At 38.9% G+C, this 23743-nt stretch overlaps 1 pseudogene; it reads left to right on the top strand.

Moving 5' to 3' along the window:
• The window catches only part of LOC116277557 (mitochondrial intermediate peptidase-like), a 54635-nt pseudogene that overhangs the window by 5875 nt on the left and 25017 nt on the right, over positions 1–23743 (top strand).

The following is a 23743-nucleotide window of genomic DNA, read 5'->3' as shown; positions in this document are numbered from 1 at the left end:
TTTCTCATTTTAGCCATTCTGATAGACAAGCAGTGATATCTCTTTGTGGTTTTAATTTGTGTTTCTTAATAGCCTTTAATGTGCTTATTTGTCATCAGTATACCCTCTATGGTGAAATGTCTGTTCATTGCTTTTGCCCATTTTCTATTTGGATTTTTTTTAATGTTGAATTTTGACAACTTTTTGAAAAATGATATATTCTGGATTCTGTCTCTTTGTCAGATATATGGCATATGTGTGGTTTGAAAATGTATTCTTTCAATGCATAAATTTTATTTTCATTCTTGTCACAGGGTCTTTCATAGAACAAACATTTTTAATTTTGATGATGTCCAATCCACCAGTTTTTCCTTTAATGCATCCCAGTTTGGTGTCAAGTCTAAGAACGCTTTGCCTCTTCCTAGATTCTGAAGATTTTCTCCTATTTTTTACATAAAAATTTCATTTTGCATTTAAGTCTGTGATACATTCTGATTTACTTGTTGTGTAAGTTGAGAAATGTAGGTTGAGTGTCAGTGTCTCGCCTCGGGATGTATAATTGATCCAGCACCACTTGCTGAAAGGCTGTCTTTCCCCCACTCAATTGTTTTCGAATTTTTGTCAGAACTGAGTTGGGCATAATTGCGTGGGTCTGTTTCTGAGTTCTCTGTCCTGCTGTATTGATCTGTGTGTCTGTCCCCCACCAGTATCACAAATTCTTGATTACTATAGCTCCATGATCAGTCTTTAATCAGGTGGGTTATTCCATCCCTCTTAATTCTTATTTTTCACAATTTTTGAAACTGTTCTAATTCCTTTGCCTTTCCATATAAATTTTTTGAATTAGCTTGTCTATCTTTACCAAAAGCCTTGCTGGCATCTTGTCAGGAATTGCATTAAAACTTTGTATTACAGTGTGAAGAACTGAGGTCCTTACCATGTTGAACCTCGTAACAATGAACACAGTGCGCCTCTCCATTTATTTAGCTCTCCTTTGATTTCTTCTGTCAGCATTTTGTAGATTTCAGCATACAGGTTCTATATGTGTTTCATTAGATCTAGACCTATGTATTTCATATTTTTTTCTGAGTGATTTTAAAAGGTATTTGTGTTTGCTGTGGCTCTCCAGAAAAGCACAACCGATGTAACACTTCACTTTATAAAATGAATTTTAAAATCAAAAGAGTGTTCCCTTCTCTTCCCACTTCTGGAAGAGATTGTGTGGAATTTATACTCATTCTTTTCCAATGGTTTGGTAAAACTCCAGTGAAACTATCTGGGTCTGAAAATTACTCTGGGGGCAGTTTTTAAATTATGAATTTGTTTTTCTGAATAATTATAGGACTCTGCAGATTATCTGTTCTGTATTCAGTGAGTTGTGGTAGTTTGTGGTTTTGAAGGGATTGGTGCATTCTGTGTGAGCTGTCGAGTACATGTGTGCACAGTGGTTCTTAGTAGTCCCCCACTATCCTCCAAGTGTTTGCAGGGTCTGTGGTGACACCTGCTTCATTCTTGACATTGGTAATTTGTGTCATCTCTCCTTGTTTCTTTGTCACTATTGCTAGAAGTCTGACGATTTTACTGATATTTTTAAAGGACCAGAAAATATATTCTTTTAAATTTGCGGGTAAAATTTCATCCAAGTAGATCATATTCTGGATCAGAACAAGAACCTCAACAACTTCAAAATGTTTAAAATCAAGTGTGTTTTCTGACCACAACACGATCAATATCAGATATTTCAAAAATACCAGCATATCTGAAAATTAAACACCATACCTTAGAATAACCAATGAGTCAGAGGAAAGAGTCTAGAGCAACTAGGAAATATTTTGAAGTTGATGAAGAATGAAACTGAGCATGTAAACTTTGTGGAGTGCAGCTACAAAGGTGCTTAGGTAGAAGTTTTTTAAAGTGATGTTTTATATTAGAATATATTACAAAGAAAAAAAAGGTTTTAGCCAAATGATCCTAACTTGCACTTTAAGAAGGTAGAAGTATAGTGGCAAATTATAACCAAAGCTAGCAGGAGAAAGAAAAGAATAAAGAGTGGAATTCCAGGCTGGGGCTGCAGCGCTGAGGCCAGGGCCCTTGCAGCTGGGGGAGGGTCTGCTCGGACAGGATGCTGAGCTCCTGAGGGCTTGGTAGCCTTGAAGCCAGGGTCCCAGCCAGATGGGTCAGCCCAGCTCGTCCCTGGTGGGCACTGTCTTCAACATCTAGCTCCAGGGTCGCTGCCTGGGCCTGCTTGGGAAGCACCAGTATCTTGTGGAGCCCCTGAGCTCAGTGCCCCAGAAGGATTTCACATCGCACACAGAAGACAGAGCTGCTGGGGAACATGTGTTTCCTGTGTGCTACTCTGGGACCCACTCTTGGAGTCCTTGTGCAGAGTGACTGAATTTGTGAAAACTGCTCTCCCAAAGCACAGGGACCTTGTAGATGTCCTGGTGCCACGGTAGAAAAGTTGTCGACAGATGTAGAATTCTGTCCAAGTTGGTGAAAACTAATAGCTGATTTAAAAACTTGTGGATTCCTTTGATCCAAGTGCACGGCCAAACTATGTCTTTGAAATCAGCGGAATTCATAGACAAGGAAAGACATATAAGAGCAGTGGATCTTAATGTTAAAATGTTGGATTTGAGTGGTGCATTTCTTATGGGGAACAGTGTCCCCAAGGTTGATAAGGATTCCTTATCAGAACACATTTGTCATGACTTCAGACCTGATGGAGTTCGTGTAATAACTGACTTTCCACATGCAGAAGCACCAGATGCCTTGTGTGAGAAGCTGCTTTATCCCAATGCAGGCCAATTGAAATGTTCAAAAAAGCTGCTCTTTTTTGGCAGAGATCTTACAGCAAAGCTAGTGGGATATTTTACACTTTGTCACACGGGCATCCAAAGGACACCAACTAACATTTCAGACACCGATGTGCGATTCCTTGAGCAGCAGTCTGACAATTTTCTGAATCATAAAAGGTTTTTGGAAGATATGAGGAATAAAAATAAATCTAAATCCTCAAGACTCTGACTTGATGCCTTGGGATTCGCCTGCCTCAGTGGTGTGATTCGTGCAAAGGTGAAACAGGAAGCCCAGGTTACGTTGCCCGTTTTTCTCCCTTGGAGCACGAACAGCGGGTCTGAATATTTTGTTCAACAAACTTACACATTTTGTTATGTGCAGAGCTGCCTGAGAAAGGTGAGACGTAGTGTGAAGATGTTAAAAAAAAAAAAGGCTATGGTTCATAAATCCACAGGATTGTTGGGGTACATTTACTGTGAATTTTTTTTTCAGCAAATAAACAAACTACATTAAAATTGCTGTTTTACAATCTGCGGAGGCTGATTAAAAGGAGATGGAGGCTATTAACTCCCAGCTGTAGGCCTGAAGCTGAATCTCCCCCATTTCTCAAGGAATTCAGCGATTTTATTAACTCCTGGAATGATGGACGTCTTCTCCGTGAAATGAGACGTACCATGCCTTCTCTGCTGGGAGTTATCCATTACCACCGTGTTAGTGGGACCAGACGTCCCACGGACTCTGCTGAGGTTTCTTCTTTACCGATGGAGTATTTTGAAAATGATTATCCAGTGGTTAAGTCATTTGCCAGACGTTATCAAACTGGGCAGCAAATGCCAAAGATATGTCTCGTCTTTGTGAGTTGAAAAAGATACGCGCCTTCAGGTCTTTGATGCCACCCTGGATCCAGTCGACCAGGGGACGTATCCCCTGATGAGGTCAACCCTCAAGGAAACCCAGAATAAACTGTACAGCTCACAGGTATTGCAAATACCGCCTGGCTGCTACGATCCAGCCTCCTTGTGGGCCACAGTGCCTAATGTTACCCTTACCTGATGTCCAGGGTGCTGTACTAGCTTCCGTAGTTTAGAAGGAGTGCTTTCTGCGGACTCCTGTAAACAGGGTACAGGTGAGCACATTTACACGGAGATGCTGGCACGTGGTAGCATCAAAGAGCCCATACTCATGGTTCCATGAACTCCAAAGGGGTCTGTTGTTCAGTGTGTTTGGGAAATGCCAAGTAAGCCTTGAAGGTTCCCGTGCCCATTAGAAAACCTACAATCACAAAGCGTATGTAGTTTTGAATATGTAACTCGATATTTCATAAAACCATTCGACAGCAGGACCCACTCCCTCTTTTGGAGTACCTGTTGATGACATTTTCAGAACACTGGGAAATAAATGCTGTAAGCATTCAGATATTAACAACAGGCTTACACATGAAGGGTTAAAAATTAATGTGATCACAGAAAACAACTGTTCCTCACCATCAAAAGCCGAAGACAATGAAAAAAAAGGAACTTGACTGATAAAGGCTGAGATGCAAAAGGATGTTGCCAGATCTGCAAAGTACACAGAAAACGTCTCAACTTTGTACTTTTCTTTAAATGCTTAAAAAAATAAGTAATTTTGACCAACACTCAAAGTAAAGGAAATATTTAAGGAACTTCTGAGAATTGGAGGTCGCTTTCTCTTTCATAATAACATCTGGATAAGCTATCAGAGCAAATTACTTAATTATGAATGTTTTCCTCCTGATTGGAACAAGCAGATAAGCACACAAGCAATTTCTCCAGGAAAAAGTCTCTCCTGAGAGGGTATAATCACCAGCATCCAAAGATCCAATTTGAAGGACTTATGATTACATAAACACTAACAGGTTACCTGAGGAAGAGCTGGAGGAAAAGAAACAAAGTGTCACTGCAGCTACCAGAGAAGTCAAGGGAGTCCAGGACACATAGGGTGGTGGGACCAGAAACTGGTTCTTTGAAAAGACCAATAAAACTGATACAGCTTTACAGCCAGACTGACAGAAAAAAATTAGAAAAGACAAAAAATTACAACATAAAGAACAAAGAAAGGAGAGAAAGGGAACACTCACTACAGATTCCATACACATTACAAGTACAATAAAAAATATGCAAAGGTTTATGCCATAAATTCTGTAACTTAAGTGAAATGGTCGTATTTCCTAAAGTACCTGAACTAACAAAGATCACGAAGATCAGTACTGAAGAAGCGCGCTACCTGAAGCAGTGCCTACACCACATGTGTGTGTGTTTGTGTGTGATATCATACATAGTATAACATGTGTGGTAATTCCAGGGTCCGAGCCAGATGGCTCACTGGCACGGTTATTACCACCGTTTAAGGAAGAAATCATACCAACTGTGTACGATTCAAGCAGAAAGTTGAGGGAAACCTCCCACCCCATTTTACCAGGCCAGCTTCCCTCAGCACCCAAACCAAAGGTATCACGAGGACAGAAAGCTGTCAGCCAGCACCCACGATGAATAGACAAAAGCTTTCTTAAGAAATTAGCAAATCAAGCCTACCAGTATTCTCAAAGAATGCTAAATTGTCACCCAGTAAAGATGTTTCTAGAAATCAGTGTTAGAATATTTAAAACTCAGTCAATGCAATTCATTATGTCTACACAGAAGCTTATTTTAAAATGTATGCAAATGCAAAGGCCCTAGAATGGCCAAATAATTCTGGAAAAGAACTAATTATGTGAATAACAGATACTTAATGCACTTAACTACATGCTTAATATGAAGCTGTAATAATCAAAATAATGTGGTTTGGGGGAAGGGTAGCTATATAGGTAAACTGAACGGAATAAATAGTCCGGAGGTGGACCACACATGCCCACATTCCAGCCATTGTTCCAGAGAGAAAGACAGATCAACTGAGTAAAAATAAGTCATTTCAACAATTGATGCTGGGCAAACTGGAGGTCCTTAAACCAGTAAGAAGAAAAAGAAGAAGAAGAATTATTCCTAATTTGACTACTACCACATACCATGTAAAAATTAACTTAAAATGGATAATAAACATAAGTGTAAGTTAAAACCACACTCTTATAGAAGAAAGCATAAAAGGATATTTCTGTGATCCTGGAATAAGCAAATATGTGCTAATTAAGACCCACAAAAAACAAATAAAAAAATGCTAAGTTGAGCTTCATCAAAATTAAAATCTTCTGTTTTTTGAAATATGTTGTTAAGAAAACAAATAGGCAGACTGCATACTGGGAGAAAATATTTGCAAAATGTACATTTTATAACATACTTGTATTGGAAGTATACAAAGAACCCCTTATAATTCAATAATAAGAGATAAAGAAGCCACTTTACAAAATGAGGGAAAGGTTTGACCAAACATTTCATTGAAGCAGAAGTACAAATGGCCAGTAAGTACAGGAAAAGATTCTCAGCATTATTAGTCATTGGGAAAATGCAAATTAAAACCACAATATTATGGCAATCCATACTCAGTAAAATGGCAAAAATTAAAAGACTAACAAGCCCTCATCCTGGCAAAAATTGGAGCAACATGATGCATCGTATATTACTAGCGGGAGTGCAAAATTGTATAGCCACTTTGTAAAATTCCTTAGCAATTTCTTAGAAAGTTTGTTACGCGCTTGCCACACTCTGAGTCACATGCCTAGGTGTAAAATGGGACACGACCTGAAACAAAGAGTGAACTACAGATAAACGCAGACACATGAGTGAGCGTGAAGTGACTAATGCTAAATGAAAGAAGGCAGACGCAACGTGCTGCGTGAGGTACGGTCCCATTTAAGTGCCTTCGGCACAGGACTGGCGGAGCCGAAGCTGTGGTGGCTTTGGCTGATTGCCAAATGCCGTGAGGGAACTTAAGAAGCTGAAGAAATAGCCTGTGTCTTGACTGTTTTGGCGGTTACACGGCTTGGTTATTTATCCAAATTCATGGAACTATACAAGCTTTAAAAAAGTAAATTTCACTGTGTGTAAATTAAACGTCAGTACAACTCACTTAAAAATCTACCCTTAGGAGGAGGGTACAGCTCAGTGGCAGAGCCCATGCTTGGCGCGCAGGAGGTCCTATGTTCAATCCCCAGTCCCTCGGTTAGAAATTAAATAAATAAAAATAAATAAACCTAATCACTTCCCAGCCCCCAAAACAAAGCAAAACAAAACAAACAAACAAACAAAAACTACCCTTTTTTCTACTGTCTGGTCTACCTGCAGAACAAGCCACTGAAGCTGGAGGCCACTGTGGTTACTGCCACCTTGAATTTATTTGGTGATGGCTTTGGAGAGCTGAGGGTAGGGGTCGAAGGTCAGCAGCGTGGATGAAAACGGTGTGAACTATGTTGAATAACTGTTGCTTTGGGAGCTTTTAATTAAAATTGCAGGCCAAGAGTCTCTACTTAACTATACTGTAACCCTTGTTAAGAGATGAGCTGTTGTTTTGTTTGCTTGCTTTCAGACTTTTTTTGGTCCTTTAAAAAATATTCCTGTGGACTAATGGAGTAGCAAGTGCTTCATAAACTTTCCTTAAATGAATGAAGGAGTGTGAATGAATGCATCTAAGAATCACAAGCACAGGTGAATCGAGACTGTTAGAAATGAACGTTTCAGAAGACTGGTATGGCCTACGAGAGAAAGTCTGGATACTTTAATGACTGCATTTCCGTAGTTTTCCAGTGCTGGGATACAGGGAGATGGCCATTCCACGCCTCACTGCAGATATTTTGCAAATGTCTGAGGACAGTTTAGGTCGTGGCGCTGATTAAGGAATGCCGCTGACATCCGTGGGTGTGGGCCAGGTACGAAGCACCCCCGCAGTGCCTGTGACAGCTGTGTGCAAGTAAATGCCATTCTGTGTGTCACGACTTTAGAATGTCGTGTAGGTGAAACACCTCTTTGTAATTACCTGAGCCTAGAAGTAACTCCATTTTATACATAAACAGACAACCTTTGTGCCTAGTTCTAGGTACCATAAACTTTCCAAGAATGCAAACGCCATGTAAATTGAGAGAAAAGTGTAATTTATTTCATTTGAACTTGAGAAGCATTCACCACTTAGAAAAATAATTTAATGCCATGACTGCTGAGTTGCCATCAAGATGTGTCTGTGTAAGAATGCATGTGCAGTTGCTGTGACGTGTTCTGTAAGTGCAAGCGTCTGTGATCTTCGTCATAATTTCTTGTGTGGTACGTGTGTCCAGCACGTACATATTGAAAATACAATCCTTTTATAAATTATTCTTCTTCTTTTCTCCTTCATACTACAATTTGGGCATTATATTGATTATCTTAAAATTACAAATATAAACGCATTTCATTCTATATACATTTTCTTTTGGCCAAAGGAGCATTAAGTCTGATGGAGCTGAGAGCAACTTATAGGCGATCCCTGAGCTGCTTAATATTTCTCTCCCGTTTATAAATATGGCACAATTCCACTCATCCCACATTTTATTCTCTTGTTTTGGTTTTATTATGCTTTTAAGATATTTTTCCAGCTGTACTGAGGTATAATGGAGAAATACAACTGTAGCTATTTAAAGTGTACAACATGGTGATTTGATATATGTAGACATTGTGAAAAAAATCCGCACATCAAGTTAATTGACACACCCGTCACCTCACATATTTCCTTTTTTGTTTTTTCTGTGAGAACATGTAAAGTCCACTGTCTTAGCAGATTTCACGTACACAGTTCAGTTCTGCCCACAGAGTCTCCACGTTCTACGGTACATCTTCTGACCTGAGTCATGTTAAAACTGGAAGTCCGTGTTCTTTTATCTCCCATTTTAGTTTTTAATTTGAAGTAGTCTCCATCCACATCAAACGTTTTATTCGTCGTATTTACCTGTAAAAATGGTTAATAGAAAGAATGCAACCTTTCCAAAGGGAATAAGCCACACGTTTCAGATAATTATGATTTATACTTCAGGTGACTTTAAATATATTAGAATATCTTATGTCTTAAGTTCAACAGTAGAAAAGTCATTTCAACCATGTAATAAGAGAAAAAAATAATAACAAAGGAAAATATGGACAACAGATTTGGAGAAGAAGAAATTAAGTCGACTAATAATTAACCTAGTAATGTTAGGTTAACATAGTGTTAATAGACATGGTAAATAATGGGGGCAAACCTAAGACAAATTTCAAACGTTCTACTAAAAATAAAAGTCCTTTTTTTTCACCTTTCTAATCTTCTTTGCTACCTGTTATGGACTGAATTGCGTCTCCCCAGAATTCACATGTTGAAATCCTAGCCTCCAGTGTGACTGTCTTTGGGGCTCAGGGCCCTAGAGGGTAATTAAGGTTGTACGAGTTTATACAAGGACGGGGTCCTTATCCCACAGGACTGGTGTCTTCATAAGAAGAGGCAGACGCTCCAGATCTCTCCCCCTCCTCTCTCTCTGTCTGTCTCATTCTCTCTGTGCTCACAGAGAAAAGACCCTGTAGGATCACAGAAGGAAGAGCCCTCTTGGAAGACAAGCTCCCCAGCACCTTGTCTGGCCGTCTAGCCTGCAGAGAAACAAATTTCTGCTGCTTGAGCCACCCAGGCGGTGGCCGACCGAGACACGACCTGCTGTCCCCACGAACCATTTCTAGCCCCCAGAGCAGGGCACACTGCCCCTGTTACCTACTCAGAGATCCCCAGATGTGTTCTGTTTGTAGGGCGTCGTCTCGGGTACTAGGGATGTAGCTTTGTACTAAACCTAAAACTAGAACTGAAATTCTAGGAGGACAGAGGAAGGAAAAGAGATCGGTACTTCCGTCACCAATACAGGATCAATCAGATGCGAGGCCAGTGACGGTAAAGAGTAAGAAGGAAATGGTGGTGGGTGTTGCTACCGAGAAGAGTCAAGGGAGCCTTTTCAGAGAAGGAGGTCAGACAGAAACACGAAAGAAAGGAGTGAGGGGCCACAAGATGTGGGTGGCAGACAGACCCACAGCAAGTTCAAGAGCCTAGAGCAGTGACATGCTTGGTACATCTGAAGCATCACCCAGGGGCTGGAGTCTGGAGCTGCTTGAGCAGGTAAGAGCGTGAGAACCACAGTTAGGAGACTGTCGGGCTTTGGAAGGAACTTTGGAGACAGTATTGGAAGAGGGTTGACCATGATCTGATACAGTTTTAAAGGGCTATTTGGGCAACAGTTTGAATACCTGAAGTTAAGGAGGGGGAAAGGGGGAATGAAGAAAACAGCCAGGGTATCATTAAAAAGAAACACTCATCCTATATTTTCTCATTTTTAATCTTTCAACCCCCACTCCACCCCCAGCCAATGGAGGCTGGCCCCTCAAAGGCTGCAGCTGAAGAATAGGAAGGAAATGAAGCAGCATGAGTTAATTCTCAGGTTAATATAAACTGTTCTCAGGGAGTCTGACGAGGTGAATTGTCTCATAAGCAAGTTTACTCTAATCCCTCAAAGATTTAGTGAGGGCAGCATCAAAAGTTTGCCTAAATTAAATCCTTGATCTACTAAGAAACTGTGATTCTGAAATGAGTAGCTGCACATATGCATTTTAAAAATACACATGCATACTTTAGTAGCCTTTGGTTGTTCATGGAAAAAAGCCAATTATCTAAGATTATTAGCAAGTTTAACAGTCATATGAAGTACAGTCACCTGAGTTCTGCCTAACATCAAAAAAGAAATTCCACCTTGCAAAAGGAATGAAACAGCATCCTGTTCTTCAAACAACTGGGAAGAAGCAGTGTCTTTAATATAACATAAACATTACGTTTTTATGTGTATGTGTTGTATGTATGTCTGAGTTGAAAGGAATTTCTTTCATATACTGAAAAGAAATTTTTGCAGTCAAGTAACCTAGAATGTACACTTCTGAAGTAACTGTTAGGGAATGAAATGTCGTGAATCATGGTCATTTTTGTAGCTATCTTGTATTAAGTGATTAAACAATTAAGTGTCTAAATGGTACAATTGCACCTGTATTTCCAAAACCAATTTCATTGCCTTTTCTTAAAAATGCTTCATTAAGTGTCCTTGATAGCTCATATTTTGCCAAACCAAAAATTATGAGAGATACAGTATTTTGTTTTTTCTTTTTTTTTTTTTTGAGAGATACAGTATTTTCTTAATAATAATAGTCAACATTCTTTCTGGCTTTGCCTGAATCTACCAGATTTCCTGAAGAATTTCCAACCTCTGAGCACTGTTCGCATATAGTGCCATCTGTAATTGCATTTCTTTCCTTTCTTCCTATCAGCAGCGATCACGTGGATCTCTCGTTTCTGATGCAAAACTTTTCCTTTGTTATCCAGTAGGTTTCAGCAGTGTCTGCACTGGAAAATACTGCCCATCAAAACCCTTTTGACGCTTTAATTCATTCTCTCAGTGTTGTCAGTGCCCAGAGTCTTAAAGACACTGGTGTTTGGACCCTTTTCTTTCAGAGGCCTCCTGTGTTTTGAGAAAACTGTGCTAATGCATTCTCCACCTCAATATGTACTCTGTGTATCCAGATGCACACTCTTCCCTCAGGGTGTTTAAACATGACGTGCCAAGCCTCTGCACATCACTTCTCTGTTAGAACGGTTTTCTTACCGTGCAAATCCTCAGCCTTCATATCTCTGAATGAGTCAAAACGATTGGATTGTAACTCAGAGTGGGTCCGTTTGGTTGCACCTCAAGCACCCCAAGTTATAAATCTAAGCACCCAGGTCACCCAGGTAAACCATGAGTGAGTGGATTCGTGATGTGGATATGACAGAATCCTGACCGATTAGACATGAACATCAATCTAAGGAGGAGATTCTGGAAAACTGTATTTCTTTCCAAAATGAAACAAATAGCTCCTCTTCTGTGGATTTATCAAGTCAGTATAATTCCTGAAACTGCTGCACCCACCTGTGACCACAGGGAACCCACAAGGGAGACACTTCCCTGAAGACGGTCGAGGTGGGGGTGAGGGCAGCGAGAAATGGGAAATACTGGTGGCAGCAGTAAGCAAGCTGGCTATTAAAGCTCAGAACCAGTGTTACCCTTACCTCTCCCAGCACGATCATGAAATGGGAACATATAATTATAAGAGAAGCAGGTAATGTTTACCAAAAAAGCTATTTTTATTTATTAATAGTTATTGAAGAATCATTAATTGAGCATAAATTCCATGATACAATAGCTAGTCTCAAAGAGCTTTGCATAGAGTAGAATGTGTTAATAATGTTTATCTTCAAGGAACTCAGCAGCTAAGAAACCAAGAACATTGGCAATTTTAGTGATAAGTGTTTAAGGACAAAATCTATTCAAGACTGAAGACATTGTAATATAAACACATTTTTCTCCCCAGATGGAAAGAGTCTAATATTTCTATGTAGTTTGTTCAGCTCTCTGTCTTCCATATTGGTTTCTGAAAATTCCCACAGTTAGACTCTTAGTATTCTTTGAATTCTGAGTAGCCCCCCAATATTTGATCTAAAATAGGCATTAATAAATCCCTGATAAATGAGGAGTGAATAAAGCTCTTGAACATGAATTAGTAGAAAGAAAACAAAACATAGCTACTACAACCTAATTCAATACTTTAATTGGTGATAAAATTGATTATTTCTGTTCATTTATTAATAAGGTGCTTATGGGATCAGGATAAAGTATATCTTATATTGCTTTTGAGCTTTTTTAAAAATAGCCACATTTTATTTTCATTACCAAAAAAAAATTTGTTTAGAGATCTATCTAAAAATGAAGTAGTAGCTTTCTTGTTTGCAACAAAATCATTATTTCATATCTGTTCTTATATTGTCCTAGGGTTATGCCTATTTAAACTGACATTTGATTTGTTAAATTGGTCATCCTATGTTTTTGTTTCCTAAAATGAGCTTGCTAAAAATTTAATGATACATACATTAATGTCAACTTTTTTTTAGCAAATCAATATATGGTTGAGTTTTTTTTAATTTTGTGGGTGATAGTGATTTGCAAATTTCAATTAGTAGGCACAGTCAGGTGTCCCTTGATAGTTAAATCAGATTTCAGCGGTAACATTCTACCTGGCATCTATGCAGAGATTCTTGGCATTGACATACAGTCCGCCGTGGCAATCTAGACATTCTTCCTTTGTTTTCTCTGGGAATTGGCTCTGCTCTTATTGTCTGCTACCATCCCAGTGAGACATTCAGAGAAACAGCCAGATGGCTCCTCCTGTGAAGAACTCCATGTAATCAGGAAGAATTTTGAAATAAAGCAAACCTTGGCAGAAACCAGTGAGCAGAAATCATCATTATCGCTGTTTGAGGATCTGTTGTCCTGTTCTGAAGGTGAAAGAGCAGTAGCTGGAGACCCCAATTTCCACAGCGTTAGACACACCCTAAGTATTTCATTTCACAGGAAGCTTTACTAATGATCCTGTATACAAGGTTGGTCCCTCGCACATACAGAGAAGAAACGTCCAGTTCAAACTGTCGGCTGAAATAAACACACAACCTAAAAGCTAAGAGTCACGTTTTATTCGGTGGACAATTCTGAGGACTCAGCCCGGGATGACAGCCCCTCAGGTGGCTCTGAGGGACGGCTCCGAAGAGGCAGGGGAGGAGCCAGGCCACACAGGAGCTTTACAACAAAGACCAGGTAGTTGGAACATTAAAAGCTTACTTGTTAACTTAAGAGAACCAGGCATCTCAAGTTAAAGAATTTTGCTCTTTTCTATGTATTGGGAGGAAGCAAACATTTGGGCTCATTGAATTCATTCCTTTGACAAGCGCCTAGCCCTCTAGGGCCAGTGTCCTGTCCTTTCTTGTTCTGAGTCCCCTCAAATGGCACCACTGTGAGGGGCTGCAGGCTGGTCTTCACTCGGGGGTGGGTGGCAGCCGCTGATGACTTGATGACTTTAGGATTCTTTGTTTATTGATATGGTTTGCAGTATTTTTTGTTCACAAAACCAAAGAAGGAAGCTTTCAACTGGTCTCTGTGTTCAATACTTAATTTATGAAGGCAGTCAATCATCAGAAACTCTGATAATTAAACAGGTACCGTAATTTTTGTTTCATTTTGTGTCATATCATTTTGTCTATAAGGACCTGTATTTTGCTTAATTAGTTATTTACCACGTCAGATATAAACTCTGAAACTTGAGCTGCTTCTTATTCTTTATTCATCCTGGTTTCAACTCCTAACACACCCCTGTGGCTACTATCAACTCAACAAAGCTTCTGGGTTCCCATGCCCTGTTTCTTCCGTTATTGGAATATACTTTCTCCTTAATGCTCAGATCCTATGCTTACTTCATAATTAATTTTTCCAGTAAGACTTTCAAGTACACAACCACCAAAAATGACTATTGTTTTGAAGTCTGAATTCCTTACATAACTGTGTAAATGCTGCTCAATATTTGCTGAAATTCTCCCTTGAAATAATCCTTAACAATTCTTAAACAGAGCAGAAGAGTCACAAGCTCCGCCCTACCCGTCTCCCCCATGTTTTTATTTATTCTCTCAACCAAACACCCACGTTATTAACAGTCCAGAAGCAACCAAGACTGTGGATCTTTCTTCCTCTAAATCATTCCCTCATTCTTCAAAGTGTGTAGAAAAAATCCCAGAGTTCTGAGTTGAGGATCTCTAGGTCTGCTTTTTAAAATAATTACTCACGTGTATACTGTAGGGGATGAAATTTGTCACCCCAAAATGTCACTTTGGTGTATGGATTATTTCAAGCTGAAAACAATCAAGGTCCAGAAGACTCAGGAAGAATTTTGACCTTCCCCCTAACTGCTTAAAAACATGTAGACGTAGGACCTGTTTCAGGAAGCACACAGCGCCACAGGTAACTGTGGTGTGAGCCAGGTGTGCGGACAGGGAGGGACCTGCAGAGTGCTGGTTAAAATTGCTGCGTCCCATTGTCTCTACAAGCCCAGCAAACGTTTGCCTGCCAAACGTTAGCCTTTCCCTCTGCATGTGAATTGCCCTTCTCCCCTCTGAAGCCCCAGACCACTCCCCCTGACACCCTCTTTCATCTTCAGCTGAAGATGATGTTTAAGGTGAGGGTTTCGGCCATTTTGGTGAGTTACCGTCTTCTCCTGGGTCACTCCCATACGTACATGTTATTCAGCTTCTGTTTGATGTTCTCTCGTGAATCTGTCTCGTGTCAGGCAGTTTAATTCTTAGACCAGCCAGAAGAACCTAGTGTTACTGAACCAGGTCCATTTGTCTTACGTGCAGGAAGCCAAATGCCGAGAGGCTGAGCTTTACAGCCAATGTACAGTTTATTCACCAGGCAGCCAAGTGAGGAGACTGGAGAACGATTCTCAGATCTCCTTCCCAAAGGCAAGGGCTGGGCTATTTAGAGGAAGTGGCGGGAAAGGTGATTGGAAGTAGGGAAACAGGAGAGGAATCGGTGTTCTGCACAGGGGCATCTGGGTCACATGCTTCTGCATGTTTCTTCCTCCCTGACACCTGCTAAGAGGGTCACTTTGAAGCAAATGAAATATTTTGCTTTTTGTTACTTTGTTTTCATTTTTGTTTCTGGAAAAACTTTAAGTCCTTGAATTAATTAATTTCAATGTCAGCGATTGCACTGTTATAAGAGTAAATTTTAAAAAAAAACCCACATAATGATATGAAAAAAATATTTAAAAATATAATGACCTCTTTGGGAAGTTATTAATTTGGAAATTATACTAAATAGATTTTTTAAAGGCATACAGCTTTGCCAGGTATAAAACTATACAGTAGTAATGTTCAACATTTTTATATTTTCAAATATGTGAACCACTTATTTAATGTGTTAGATCTCTGTCATTCCTTTTAAGTAATTCCCTTGCCAGATCAGAGAGCTTTAGCAAGGTCATCTACAAAACAATTAGTAATTGAAATAACTACATGCATAATTTTTGAAGTTAAATTCAGAAAAATATACTGAGCTATAAAGCTATACTTTTATTTTTAATGTTTTATTTGATCTCACCTAGACACCTTCAATTCATTTTTTTCTGTGAAAAATAACTTTATCGTCTCAAGGATTTTGGGAACATTTTGTTTGTGTGAAGCTAAGCATTTTATATGTCTATTTTGCATAAAACAATTTACATTAAATATAACCTATCAAAGTGATATTTGTATTGATTTCCTATAAATATACATCCCTTAGAACAATGTATTCTGATGAAAAGTAAATCAGTCACATTTTTATTTCTAATTGCTGAATTTTACTCCGTCATATAGTAGAAAGAAAAAAGAACTCTTTGTAGCACTATCACATAAATGTATAAGCATCATGTTAAAATAGGAAGAACATATTTTTATCTGTATTGTTTTGAATCATTTCAAAATATCCATGAATGATAGACCTAGAATTTGTTTCTCCTCTGTTAGTGCCAACTTGTTTAATTCAATGTCCTTTAGATAAGAGGTCACTTACACTTAGTTTACTCATTCTTTTCCCAGCTGGGCACACACCTGACTTGCCGCACTGTGGGAGGTACGTGTCACGTTGTGTGGGGATGTACTGCAACAGGGTATTAGGTATTATTATTATATTAGAGATCTACAGTATGGACTGTGGCTTCAAATTATTACCCACAGTTTCTACACTTACTAAGTGAAAATGTGTTGATAACTTTGTATCTTGTTTGCCGTGCTTTTCCTGGTAACCCTCCATAGCTGACTCTCCCCAGCCCCAGACCCTGCTGTCCTTAGTGGAAGGTGGTGTTCAAGGTGAGGGTTTCCAGCATTCGGGGGGTTACTCAGGTTTTCTAGGTCTCTCCCATGTATACACGTTATTAAACTTTTGATTGATTTTCTCCAGTTAATCTGTCTCATGTCAATTTAATTCTTAGACCAAGCAGAAGACCCTGGAAAGGTAGAGGAAAATGCCTTCCCCCCTGACAAGATTTATAGAAGAACTAACTCACACAGTCCTTAACATTTGTCGCAGATTTAACTTCCTATGTGTGTTGCATAATCTAAAGAGAAACTTGCGTTGTTTGCAACTACTACATGTCTTAGTTTATGTGTTCAGGCAGTCTGCCCTAACCTAACAAATACACGAATGAACACTAATACTGTGGCAAACTTACCTTCTGTTGCTGAGAGCTTTGGTGACGCCCTCAGGGTCTTCACTCAACAGTGAGTTCAAACACATTCTAGGATTTCTTACTCAAATACAAATTGTAAAAGCTAAAGGCTGCCATTAGGATTTCTGCCTATGCTCTTGTGGCCAGGGCCCCTGATTATTCTGGGGTGCCCAGATCCAAGTCTGTCCTTTGCAAGTGAACCACACAGAAGAAGAGCACAGCACATGGCCTTCATTTAATTCGGTCTTGGATCCTGGCCACGGCAGAGTTGTTCTAGGTCTGGCAGGTGGTTTCCTAGGTCAGTGCCTTTCTGATCGTAGGAGAGGCGCTACCGCTGTGTGGGTATCGCCTGTTACCTACAGCCTCCTTTGAAATCCGTGTCGTAGGCTGGATTTCAACAATCGTGCCCTGAGATTTAGCTTAGAAACAGTTTTCAGCCTACTCCTTATGTCCTAACTGATCTCCTTCTGCTCAGTACAGTGGATTACCTTCTAAAATAAGAGCTCTCACCAATGCAGGGACCTGTATTCCTAGACGCACTGTTCAGCTCAGTCTCTTCCATGATCTCCAGCACTGTCTGTACCTTCTCTGCTTCATCTGTTCTCATTGAATGTCACAGTTGGCAGTGGTGGAAATGCAACGGACTTGGCTGGGAAGGAAATTACCGGTGTAGAAGACATTGACCCCTAAGCCAGTGTTTACTGAACATCCATGTTTTGCTCTATTTTGTTCAGAATGTAATTGTGCCTCCAGACTTTGCCTCTATTTCCTATTGCACTAGCTTTTCTTTATGGGGGTCATAGACTTTTAGAACCAGTCAAATATTCTCTGGCTCTTAATTTATTGTAACGTCATGGAGCCATTTGTTTTGATAAGACAGATGTAGTTCAAAATTAGAGAAAATATACAATCTTTTAAAAAAAGGAAAATAACTTCACCTGGATATTTTAATTTATATTTTTATTTAAAAATGAGTAAACTTTACTGGGATAATTTACAAATAAAAAGCAACCATTTAAAGTGTATATTTTGATGAGTTTTTTCAGTGAATTTGCCCACATAACTACCATCACCATCAAGACAGAGAACATTTTCATCATAAAAGAGTGATTTCCACTCATCCACTGGCCAAGACAAAAACAGATCACCTTTTTCCCTCCAGTTATTAGATAAGTCCTTATCAGAGTTTCACACAAATCTATTATTCACTCTCCCTGTTTTTCTATTTCTTTGAGTTTTTCTTTAGTGTTTATTTTTCCCTTTCTTATACTTATTTTAAATTTAATTTTCCCTCCAATTTCCAGTTTATTAAAGTGAAAGCTTAGATCATTTATTTGAGACCTTTATTCTTTCCTAGAATAAGGATATGATGCCACAAATTTCCCTCTAAGTATTGTTTTGGTTGGTTGCATCCCCCAAATTTTAATATATTGTGTTTTCATTATCATCCAGTTCATTTCCTAATATCCTTGTGATTTCTTCTTTGACACATGCATAATTTAGAATTGAGTTTTTAAATTCCCAGTTACCTGTAGATTGTTTTCTAGAAATCTTTGTGCTGTTGACTTCCAATTTAATGCTTTTGGGATCAGAGAACTGCTGTGAATGAGTTCCATTTTTTAAAGTTTACTGAGCACATTTTCATGTCATAGCACGTGGTCTATCACGATGACTCTTCCATGTGTGTCTGAAAAGAATGTGGTGCATTCTGTTGTTGTTGGGTCAAGTGTTCTAACGTGGCAATTAGAAAAGTTGGTTGATAATGTTTTTTGAGTTTTTAAATATATTTTGTTGATTTTCAGTCCAACTGATCTACCAATTACTGAGACATAACTGGTGATATGTCCAAGCATACATGTCAGTTGCCCTGTTTCTCCCAGTAGGCCTATGTGTTTTTGATACTCAGCTGTTAGGGGTGTTCCCATTAGAGCTTTCATGCCTTCTCAGTGAGTTTACCCTCCATCATTCGGAAACGTCCTTCTTGATTCTACTTAATGTTCCTTCTTCTGACATTCACAGCGACTGGTATGACCACAGCCACCTCAGTTTTCCTGTGATTAGTGTTTGTTGGTGCGGCTTCTTCCATCCTACTTATTTTAGTGTAAACAGAGTGGAAAATGAGTTGCTTGTAAATAGTAGGGTTGGGTCTTTCTTGTTCATCCAGTCTGACTGTGTCTCTCTTTCACTTCGCTTTTCAGATCATTTTCATTAATAGAAGTACCAGTTTGGTTTAAGTCTACTATCTCGCTGATTTTCTTCTTTTTTTCTGCATCTGTTCTTTGTTCCTTACTTCCTTCGGTTTTGCATTCATTTGAATTAAATGAAATTTGTATGACTTTTTTTGTCTCCTGTTGGTTTGTTTGCTACAGTTTTTGTTTTGTGATTTTTAACAGTTTCTCCAGGGTTTCTAATGCACATCTTTAGTTTACCATGCTCTCCGTTTAGACGACTGTATTATACCATTCGCGCCAAATATAAACTCACAGCTCTGTTCTTCACAGCCTCCTCTTCCTGCCTGGTGCTAGTGTTGCCACACAGTTTGGTCCTCTGTGTTATAAACGCATCGTTTTTCACTTTGCCAATTCTCTGTTAAATAAAAGTTTAAAATGGAGAAACTGTGCTACATATTCACCTACATAATTGCCAGCTCTCATGCTTTCCTTTCCTTTGTGCAGAGCCACATGAAGAACTATTTTTAACATTTCTTATAATGCAAGTTTACGGGCAACGGACTCTCACTTTGCTTGTCTGGAAGTAAAGTTATCATTTTTATTTCATATTTGAATGAATTTTTTACTTGAAATAGAATTCTAAATTCAGAGGTTTTTTTCCCCTGAAAATTTGTGATGATGTATTTTGGTCTGATTTATTTCTATATGTGTTTTTCTCTTGGCTTGTGGTTTGTTGAGCTTCTTAAATATGTTGGTTTATGATTTACATAAAATTTTGGAAATTTCCAGACATTGTTTCTTTAACTATGTTTCAGCCCAACCTTTTCTCGTAATGTTAGAACTACTTGTACATTTAGACACTTGAGATTGTCCCGCATATTACTGAGGTGCTGTGCTTCTGTTTGCAGTTTTTTTCTCTATTTCACTTTTTAAAAGGCAGTATTCCTAAGATTTTAAGTCATCATTTTTCTGCATTGTCTAGTATGTTATTAATTCTCCACTGCCCTGTTGTACTGCAGAAATTTTATTTTAAAAGACAACTTCCATCTCTCTTCTCATCCATCATCTTTGGCATTCCTGGGTCTATTTCTATGGACTCATTTTTCTTTTGGTTTGACTCACATTTCTACGCCTCTGTTTCTCCTAAGTGCTCAATAATGAGTGTCCTCTCTAACTGAGACAAACCTAAATGTCTTCCACGACGATCTTACAGAGCTTGTCAATTCCTTTTTCCCTGCTTGGTCTCCTGGAGGTTTGTCCTACATCTTGGAGTCCAGTATGCAGGGAACAGCAAAATCCCAGTGCACGGGGATTCCTGTGAAGATTCTGAGAGACCCTTCTGTCAATGGATTATGCTTCTCTTCTGTCCTTTACTGCCCTGTGTAGCTGCCTGAAGCTTCCTGAATGGCGTCGCCACCTCTCAACTCACTGAGAACTTCAGGCTCTGTTGTGCCCTCCCCCAACTCCCAGACACCCATTACATTTAGGAACTGGCCTCCACATAGAAAGCCATGGTGGTCGTAGGCACATGTAAGTCAGTGGCCTGGGGTCACAGGGGTCACAGGTGTCTACTTCCTGTTGTCCAATGGATATTTTCTATAGTTGTTCAGTTTTCTAGTTGCTTATCATGGAAAGAAATTCTGGAGCCTGAAACTTCCTCAGGGCTGATGCTTTTGTCCAATTTTAATTTACTTTGACATTTTGCATTGTAGAAACTGTGAAGAGGAAGAAAAGCAGTAATTTATGGAAAAACATTTATGGGATTAGGTAACATTAATCTTATACTTGCAACATAGGGATTGCTAGGCTGAAAAACAACCGTAAATATAATATATGGTGGTATACCTTACATGTGCCTGTTTAGTCTCCCAGAGCTAGTCGACTTCTATGATATGAATGTTATTTATTTACTAATTTATAAAAGTGTCTCTAAAATAAATACCATATGGGTCATACACAAGGGTATTAATTTTATATAAATGAATTTTTTATGTAATTCGCTTTATGATGTTATTCTGCACGTAACTTATACTTACAAGGTACCCATCTAAGACTTTGCTGAGCACTTACATAACTGCTTACACAGCAAAATAGTGAAGTAGTTATAGTGGCACTTAACCTCTCCTCCTCAAATATTTTTTATTACTTTTGGAAAATGTCACTTTAAGACACTTTTATTCTTATGTCACTGATGTGTACTTCTCAAGAATTTTGGAGGGTGCCTAGAATTACAAGGACAGACTGAATCTTTGGTATCATCACCTCAGTGTCTCTCCTGCTGTAAAACATATATATATATACTGACATTAAAGTAGCTGCTCATTATGATGTCAGTACCAGTACTCAGCTGCAAAGTTCAAGGCACATAAAAATTCCTCTAAGTGAGTAAGTGAGTAATTGAGTAGTTTTCTGTGAATTTAAAGGACAACTGGTGTTGATGATTTCCTTGTAAGTGGATGGGTACTGAAAACTCAGTTTGCCACAGAGCTTTCTGGTTATTAACACAGGACTATAGAATGCCTCAAGTGATTTTAAGTGCAGTATAGAACTATTGTGTTACACAGCCAGTAAACATTTTAAATTAATTTCAGAAACAATTTTTCTGAAATTAAAAAATGTGCTTTTAGATCCACTGTTTAACACGGTAAGTGTGTCATCTCAATTCAGTAGGGATATCAAACACTCCTGTTAACTTCTGCCCGTATGTCCAACTGCTGTGTGCTAAATGACCCCAAACTTAGTGGCTTAAAGTAACAACGGTTCTTATTTTGGCAATGAATCTACAAGTTGGATAAACTCATCATGGAAAGCTGTTCTGTTAACTACAGAGCATTACCTATGGTCAAACTGGAGGTTAGGATGTCACGACAGCTGAGGGATGGAATCAGCTGAAAACTTTTCACTTCACAATTCTGATCACAATGGCTGACTATTAGAGGGGACTCCCCCCCGGGGCTGTCTGACAAAACACCTTTAGGATGTCTTTCTATTCAAGTGTTTGGCTTTCTCACAACACGTTGGCTGGGTCCCAAGAACAGAGATTCCCCAGAAAAGGTGGAGTGCATGGCATTTTATGACCTGGCCTAAAAGTTCAAGACCTGTACCATCACATCTGCTGTACTCTGTTGCTCAGGAGAGTCATAGAAGTGAACTCGGTTTCAAGATGGAGTAACTTTCATGCCACTACTTAAGGAGTGCGAATACCACACTTTGAGAAGTATGTGTAGGTGTATGAATAGTGTGTTGTGATGGGAATCTTTGGAAAGTAGAATTTGCTCTCTAGCCAAATCAGTTCACATCCCTCTCACATGAAAAGGAAAACACAAAAACAAAACAAAACAAACAAGTGAAAAATGCTCAAAGCCCCCAGTTGCATCCTGTCACTCACTGCAGCTTGTTAGAGTCCGGGCTCCCACCCCTACAACAGGTCCATGTGCTAATGAGGTTTGTTGGGTGTATCACCAGACCCGGACCTCTGAGTCCCAGTTCACTTCATTTAAAATGTGTGAACTAGATGTAGGAGTTATCCAACATAAAATGGCGGGGCAGACACAGAGGAACCGCGAGAGACACTGCTAGGTGAAGGCAGTGTGGGAAGGGAGTGTAAAGCTGACAGCAATTACTGGTCCATAGCAATTCTGAAATCCAGCCAAGCGCTCATTGCCCTTTTCTGGGTCAGGGCTCACAAGCTTGGGAGTGGGTCTTCGTGGCCCCGAGCTCTGGCCTCTGGGCTCTTAGTCTTTCTTTTCCACAAGATATCGCACATGTTTGCGGGGGAGAACTTTGACATTCCAAAGGCATCTTTTTATTTTGTACTAACACTATTCCTTCCAGTCAAAGCTGGCAAAATTAATTTAAAAACCTTAAGAGCATTATGGAAATCAATGGAAATTTATTCCAGTAATCAAAAGGCATGTGGGATAATAGTTTTAAGATTATCTGAAGCCCTGTTACTTATCAGAGAAGATCTAGAGGGCTCATCCTTCAGGTTTTTAGGCCTTTTTTGTTTCCAAGTTACCACCATCCTTGCAAATATTTTATTAAATTCATTCCTAAATATTTCCTTTGATGGCAATTATGAATGTTACTGTTTTATTAATATTTCATTTCTCAAATACAGAAATGCAATTGATTTTTGTCTAATCATCTTATACATACAATCTTGATCAGTTCACATGTTACTTCCAGTGGCTGTTTTTAGACTTTGGGACATAATCGTGTTTTCTGCAGATGGACGTGGTACATGCAGTCACACGTTTTTGTTGGTATTCTTAGGATAGTTTTTAATACTTCATCATTAAATATGATGTTAGCTGTAGTGTTCTATAGAAGCCCTTAAGAAAGCTAAAGAAATTTTCTTTCATTCCTAATTTTCTTACAGTTTTTATCTGAAATGGGCTTGGAATTGGTTAATTTTTTTCCTCCACATATTTGTTGCTTTTGATTTTCTCCCTTATTTTGTCAACATGATAAATGCCAGTAAGTCTCATTGTCCAATGTTAAGCTTTCATTTGGGAACACTCGACTTGATCACAATAAAGTATCATCTGTATTTGTGTTGAGTTTAGTTTGCTAAAATATTTTAAGGAGTCATGGCTGACATTGGTCTGTAATTATATCTTTATTTTTAATAGCAGGGTAATATTGACCTCATAAATAATTTGCAGACTATTTACTCTTCTTCTTTTCTAAAAAACTTTTTTTATATTTGGTATTATGTCTTATTTAAATAATTAAAAGAATTCACCAGTGAAG

This window comes from Vicugna pacos, chromosome 11, assembly GCF_048564905.1.
Source record: "Vicugna pacos chromosome 11, VicPac4, whole genome shotgun sequence".
Taxonomy (NCBI): Eukaryota; Metazoa; Chordata; class Mammalia; order Artiodactyla; family Camelidae; genus Vicugna; species Vicugna pacos.
Note: the sequence above shows the minus strand (reverse complement) of the source record. Positions and strands in the feature narration are given on the sequence as shown.